Below are 8,016 nucleotides of genomic sequence, written 5' to 3'. Positions count from 1 at the left end.
GTTCCCTTTATTTTCCTTGCCTTTTTCTTGGAACTAGTGGTCTTGTTTAACCATCAACACTTCATACTATTTCTTGATTTCTACCTTCGCCGATTTCAGCATCGCAAAGAGCTTGGGAATCATTTTTTGTTATCCCTTGCATATTATAGTTCATCATGAAGTTCTAGTAACTTGGTGATAATGACTAGAGAACTCTGTCAATCACTATCTTATCTGGTAACTCCCACTTAATTCAAGCGATTGTAGTACCCAGACATTCTAAGCACATGCTCACTAGCTGAGCTATTCTCCTCCATCTTATAGGCAAAGTACTTGTCAGAGGTCTCATACCTCTTAACACGGGCATGAGTCTGAAATGCCAATTTCAACTCTTGGAACATCTCATATGCTCCGTGGCATTCAAAACGTTTTTAAAGTCCCGGTTCTAAGCCGTAAAGCATGGTGCACTAAACTATCAAGTAGTCATCATACCGAGCTTGTCAAACGTTCATAACATTGGCATCTGCTCCTACAATTGGTCTGTCACCTAGCGGTGCATCAAGGACATAATTCTTCTGCGCAACAATGAGGATAAACCTCAGATCATGGACCCAGTCCGCATCATTGCTACTATCATCTTTCAACTTAGTTTTCTCTAGGAACATATCAAAAATAAAACAGGGAGCTAAACGCGAGCTATTGATATACAACATAGATATGCAAATACTATCAGGACTAAGTTCATGATAAATTAAGTTCAATTAATCATATTACTTAAGAACTCCCACTTAGATAGACATCCCTCGAGTCATCTAAATGATTACGTGATCCAAATCAACTAAACCATGTCCGATCATCACGTGAGATGGAGTAGTCTTCAATGGTGAACATTTCTAGGTTGATCATATCTACTATATGATTCACGTTCGACCTTTCGGTCTCTAGTGCTTTGAGGCCATGTCTGTACATGCTAGGCTCATCAAGTTTAACCCGAGTAGTCCGCATGTGCAAAACTGTCTTGCACCCTTTGTATGTGAATGTAGAGCTTATCACACCCGATCATCACGTGGTGTCTCAGCATGATGAACTGTCGCAACGGTGCATACTCAGGGAGAACACTTATACCTTGAAATTTTAGTAAGGGATCATCTTATAATGCTACCGCCGTACTAAGCAAAATAAGATGCATAAAAGATAAACATCACATGCAATCAAAATATGTGACATGATATGGCCATCATCATCTTGTGCCTTTGATCTCCATCTCCAAAGCACCGTCATGATCTCCATCGTCACCGGCTTGACACCTTGATCTCCATCGTAGTGTCGTGGTCATCTCGCCAACTATTGCTTCTACAACTATCGCTAACGCATAGTGATAAAGTAAAGCAATTACATGGCGTTTGCATTTCATACAGTAAAGCGACAACCATAAGGCTCTCGCCAGTTGCCGATAGCTTTTACAAAACATGATCATCTCATACAATAATGTATATCACATCATGTCTTGACCATATCACATCACAACATGCCCTGCAAAAATAAGTTAGGCGTCCTCTACTTTGTTGTTGCAAGTTTTACGTGGCTGCTACGGGCTTCTAGTAAGAACCGTTCTTACCTACGCATCAAAACCACAACGGTGATTTATCAAGTTTGCTGTTTTAACCTTCAACAAGGAACGGCCGCAGTCAAATTCGATTCAACTAAAGTTGGAGAAACAGACACCTGCCAGCCACCTTTATGCAAAACTAGTTGCATGTCTATCGGTGGAACCGGTCTCATGAACGCAGTCATGCAAGGTTGGTCCGGGCCACTTCATCCAACAATACCGCCGAATCAAAATAAGACGTTGGTGGTAAGCAGTATGACGATCACCACCCACAACTCTTTGTGTTCTACTCGTGCATATCATCTACGCATAGACCCGGCTCGGATACTAGTGTTGGGAAACATAGCATGCAATTTAAAAAAAATCTTACGCTCACGCAAGATCTATCTAGGAGATGCATAGCAACGAGAGGGGGAGAGTGTGTTTAGGTACCCTCATAGACTGAAAGCGGAAGTGTTTGACAACGTGGTTAATGTAGTCGAACTTCTTCTCGTTCCGACCGATCAAGCACCGAACGTACGGCACCTCCGAGTTCTGCACACATTCAGCTCGATGACGTCCCTCGAACTCTTGATCCAGCAAAGTGTCGAGGAAGTAGATGAGTTCCGCCCGCACGACGGTGTGGTGATGGTGATGGTGAAGTGACCTGCGCAGGGCTTCGTGTAAGAATTACGAAGATATGACCGGAGGCGTAAACAGTGCAGGGGGGGGGTGCCGCACACGGCTAACAATTGTTTGTGTGTGTTCTAGCGGTGCCACCCCTCATATATATAGGTTGGAGGGGAGGAGAGGCAGCCAAGGGGGCACCCCAAGTAGGGGGAATCCTACTTGGGGTCCTCCCAATTCGGCCTCCCCCCTTTCCTATTCCTATTCGGAATAGGAAGGGAAGAGGGAGAAGGGGGAATCCTACTCCCCTTTTCCTTTCCTTCTTCCCCTTTACTTCTCCAATTTGGACAGCCCATATGGGGGGGCACCAGCCCCTTTGTAGCTTGTGTGTTTCCCCTCTTGGCCCATAAGGCCCATATCTTTTGCCGGGGGTGCCCGGAACCCCATCCGGTGACCTGATAAGTACCCGGTGCATCCCGAAACACTTCCGGTGTCTGAATACCATCGTCCTATATATCAATCTTTACCTCTCAACCATTTCAAGACTCCTCGTCATGTCCGTGATCTCATCCGGGACTCTGAACAAACATTCGGTCACCAAATCACATAGCATATAATACAAAATCGTCATCGAACGTTAAGCGTGCGGACCCTACGAGTTCGAGAACTATGTAGACATGACCGAGACACCTCTCTGTTCAATAATCAATAGCAGAACCTGGATTCTCATATTGGTTCCTACATATTCTACGAAGATCTTTATTGGTCAAACTGTTATGACAACATACGTTATTTCCTTTGTCATCAGTATGTTACTTGCCCGAGATTCGATCGTCGGTATCTTTATACCTAGTTCAATCTAATTACCGGCAAGTCTCTTTACTCGTTCCGTAATACATCATCCCGTAACTAACTCATTAGTCACATTGCATGCAAGGCTTATTATGATGTGTATTACCGAGAGGGCCCAGAGGTACCTCTCCGATACTCGGAGTGCCAAATCCTAATCTTGATCTATGCCTCCCCAACAAACACCTTCGGAGATACCTGTAGAGCATCTTTATAACCACCCAATTACGTTGTGACGTTTCATAGCACACAAGGTATTCCTCCGATATCCGGGAGTTGCATAATCTCATAGTTGAAGGAATATGTATTTGACATGAAGAAAGCAATAGCAATAAAACTGAACAATCAATATGCTAAGCTAACGGATGGGTCTTGTCCATCACATCATTCTCCTAATGATGTGACCCCGTTCATCAAATGGCAACACATGTATATGGTTAGGAAACTTAAGCATCTTTGATTAACGAGCTAGTCTAGTAGAGGCTTACTATGGACACAGTGTTTTGTCTATGTATCCACACATGTATCAAGTTTCCGGTTAATACAATTCTAGCATGAATAAAAAGCATTTATCATGACATAAGGAAATATAAAATAACAACTTTATTATTGCCTCTAGGGCATATTTCCTTAAGTCTCCCACTTGCACCGGAGTCAATAATCTAGTTCACATCGCCTTGTGATTTAACACCAATAGTTCACATCTTTATGTGATTAACACCCATAGTTCACATCGCCATGTGACCAACACCCAAAGGGTTTACTAGAGTCGATAATTTGGTTCACATCGCTATGTGATTAACACCCAAAGAGCAATAAGGTGTGATGATTTTTTGCTTGTAAGAGAAGTTTAGTCAACGGGTCTGCCACATTCAGATCCGTATGTATTTTGCAAATTTTTATGTCTACAATGCTCTGCATGGAGCTACTCTAGATAATTGCTCCCACTTTCAATATGTATCCAGATCAAGACTCATAGTCATCCAGATCAGCGTCAAAGCTTGCATCGAGGTAACTCTTCACGACGAACTCTTTATCACCTCCATAACCGAGAAACATTTCCTTAGTCCTCTTTAGGTACCTAAGGATAGTTTTGACTGCTGTCCAGTGATATACTCCTAGATCACTATTGTACCCCTTGCCAAACTCATGGCAAGACACACAACAGGTCTGGTACACAACATGGCATACTTTATAGAACCTATGACTGAGGCATATGGAATGACTTTCATTCTCTCTCTTTATGCTGCCGTGGTCGGGTTTTGAGTTTTACTCAACTTCACACCTTGTAACACAGGCAAGAACCCTTTCTTTGACTGATCCATTTTGAACTACTTCAAAACTTTATCAAGGTATGTGCTTTGTGAAAGTCCTATCAAGCGTCCTGATCTATCTCTATAGATCTTGATGCCTAATATATAAGCAGCTTCACCGAGGTCTTTCATTGAAAAATTCTTATTCAAGTATCCTTTTATGCTATCCAGAAATTCTATATCATTCCCGATCAACAATATGTCATCCACATACAATATCAGAAATGCTATAGGGCTCCCACTCACTTTCTTGTAAATACAGGCTTCACCATATGTCTGTATAAATCCATATGCTTTGGTCACCTCATGAAAGCGTATATTCCAACTCCGAGATGCTTGCACCAGTCCATAGATGGATCGCTGGAGTTTGCACACTTTGTTAGCACCTTTAGGATCGACAAAACCATCTGGTTGCATCATATACATCTCTTCTTTAAGAAATCCATTAAGGAATGCAGTTTTGACATCCGTTTGCAAGATTTCATAAAATGTGGCAATTGCTAACATGATTCGGACAGACTTAAGCACCGCTACGAGTGAGAAAATCTCATCGTAGTTAACACCTTGAACTTGTCAAAAACCTTTTGCGTCAAGTCGAGCTTTGTAGATAGTAACACTACCATCAGCGTCTGTCTTCCTCTTAAAGATCCATTTATTCTCAATGCCTTGCCGATCATTGGGCAAGTCCACAAAAGTCCACACTTTGTTCTCATACATGGATCCCACCTCAGATTTCATGGCCTCAAGCCATTGATCGAAATCTGGGCTCATCATAGCTTCTTCATAGTTCGTAGGTTTGTCATGGTCTAGTAACATGACTTCCAGAACAGGATTACCGTATCACTCTGGTGGAACGTGCTCTGTTCGACCTACGAGGTCCAGTAGTAACTTGATCTGAAGTTTCATGATCATCATCATTAGCTTCCTCTCTAGTTGGTGTAGGCATCACGAGAACGGATTTCTCTGATGAGTTACTTTCCAATTCGAGAGAAGGTACAATTACCTCATCAAGTTCTACTTTCCTCCCACTCACTTCTTTCGAGAGAAACTACTTCTCTAGAAAGGATCTATTCTTAGCAACAAAGATCTTGCCTTCAGATCTGTGATAGAAGGTGTACCCAACAGTTTCTTTTGGGTATCCTATGAAGACACATTTCTCCGATTTGGGTTTGAGCTTATCAGGCTGAAGCTTTTTCACATAAGCATTGCAATCCCAAACTTTAAGAAACGACAGCTTAGGTTTCTTGCGAAACCACAGTTCATACGGTGTCGTCTCAATGGATTTAGATGGTGCCCTATTTAACGTGAATTCAGCTGTCTCTAATGCATAACCCCAAGATAGTGGTAAATCGATAAGAGACATCATAGATCGCACCATATCTAATAAAGTACGGTTACAACGTTCAGACACACCATTATGCTGTGGTGTTCCAGGTGGCGTGAGTTGTGAAACTATTCCACATTGGTTTAAATGAAGGCCAAACTCGTAACTCAAATATTCGCCTCCACGATCATATCGTAGAAACTTTATTTTCTTGTTATGATGATTCTCCACTTCACTCTGAAATTCTTTGAACTTTTCAAATGTTTCAGACTTGTGTTTCATTAAGTAGATATACCTATATCTGCTCAAATCATCCGTGAAGGTCAGAAAATAACGATACCCGCCGTGAGCCTCAACACTTATTGGACCGCATACATCGGTATGTATTATTTCTAATAAGTCATTAGCCTGCTCCATTGTTCCGGAGAACAGAATTTTAGTCATCTTGCCGATGAGTCATAGTTCACAAGTATCAAATGATTCATAATCAAGTGATTCCAAAAGTCCATCCGCATGGAGTTTCTTCATGCTCTTTACACCAATATGACCTAAACGGCAGTGCCGCAAATATGTCGCACTATCATTATCAACTTTGCATCTTTTGGCATCAATATTATGAATATGTGTATCACCACAATCGAGATTCAATAAACCATTTACATTGGATGTATGACCATAGAAGGTTTTATTCATGTAAACAGAACAACGATTATTCTCTGACTTAAATGACTAACCGTATCGCAATAAACATGATCCAATCATATTCATGCTAAACGCAAACACCAAATAAAATTTATTTAGGTCCAACACTAATCTCGAAGGTAGAGGGAGTGTGCAATGGTGATCTTATCAAGCCTGGAATCACTTCCAACACACCTCGCCACCTCACCCTTAACTAGTATCTGTTCATTTTGCAACTCCTGTTTCGAGTTACAAATCTTAGCAACTGAACCGGTATCAAATACCCAGGGGCTACTTTGAACACTAGTAAAGTACACATTAATAACATGTATATCAAATATACCTTTGTTCACTTTGCCATCCTTCTTATCCGCCAAGTTTTTGGGGCAGTTCCACTTCCAGTGACCATTTCCTTTGAAGTAGAAGCACTCAGTTTCAGGTTTGGATCTAGCTTTGGGCTTCTTCACGGGAGTGGCCACTTGCTTGCCATTCTACTCGAAGTTCACTTTATTTTCCTTGCCCTTTTTCTTGAAACTAGTGGTCTTGTTTAACCATCAACACTTCATACTATTTCTTGATTTCTACCTTCGCCGATTTCAGCATCGCAAAGAGCTTGGGAATCATTTTTTGTTATCCCTTGCATATTATAGTTCATCACGAAGTTCTAGTAAGTTGGTGATAATGACTAGAGAACTCTGTCAATCACTATCTTATATGGAATATTAACTCCCACTTGATTCAAGCGATTGTAGTACTCAGACATTCTAAGCACATGCTCACTAGCTGAGCTATTCTCCTCCATCTTATAGGCAAAGTACTTGTCAGAGGTCTCATACCTCTTAACACGGGCATGAGTCTGAAATGCCAATTTCAACTCTTGGAACATCTCATATGCTCCGTGGCATTCAAAACGTTTTTAAAGTCCCGGTTCTAAGCCGTAAAGCATGGTGCACTAAACTATCAAGTAGTCATCATACCGAGCTTGTCAAACGTTCATAACATTGGCATCTGCTCCTACAATTGGTCTGTCACCTAGCGGTGCATCAAGGACATAATTCTTCTGTGCAGCAATGAGGATAATCCTCAGATCACGGACCCAGTCCGCATCATTGCTACTATCATCTTTCAACTTAGTTTTCTCTAGGAACATATCAAAAATAAAACAAGGGAGCTAAACGCGAGCTATTGATCTACAACATAGATATGCAAATACTATCAGGACTAAGTTCATGATAAATTAAGTTCAATTAATCATATTACTTAAGAACTCCCACTTAGATAGACATCCCTCGAGTCATCTAAATGATTACGTGATCCAAATCAACTAAACCATGTCCGATCATCACGTGAGATGGAGTAGTCTTCAATGGTGAACATTTCTATGTTGATCATATCTACTATATGATTCACGTTCGACCTTTCGGTCTCCAGTGTTTCGAGGCCATGTCTGTACATGCTAGGCTCGTCAAGTTTAACCCGAGTATTCCGCATGTGCAAAACTGTCTTGCACCCGTTGTATGTGAACGTAGAGCTTATCACACCCGATCATCACGTGGTGTCTCAGCACGACGAACTGTCGCAACGGTGCATACTCAGGGAGAACACTTATACCTTGAAATTTTAGTAAGGGATCATCTTATAATGCTACCGCCGTA

Source organism: Triticum aestivum, chromosome 1D (genome assembly GCF_018294505.1).
Source record: "Triticum aestivum cultivar Chinese Spring chromosome 1D, IWGSC CS RefSeq v2.1, whole genome shotgun sequence".
Classification (NCBI taxonomy): Eukaryota; Viridiplantae; Streptophyta; class Magnoliopsida; order Poales; family Poaceae; genus Triticum; species Triticum aestivum.
This window is presented reverse-complemented; position numbering follows the sequence as displayed.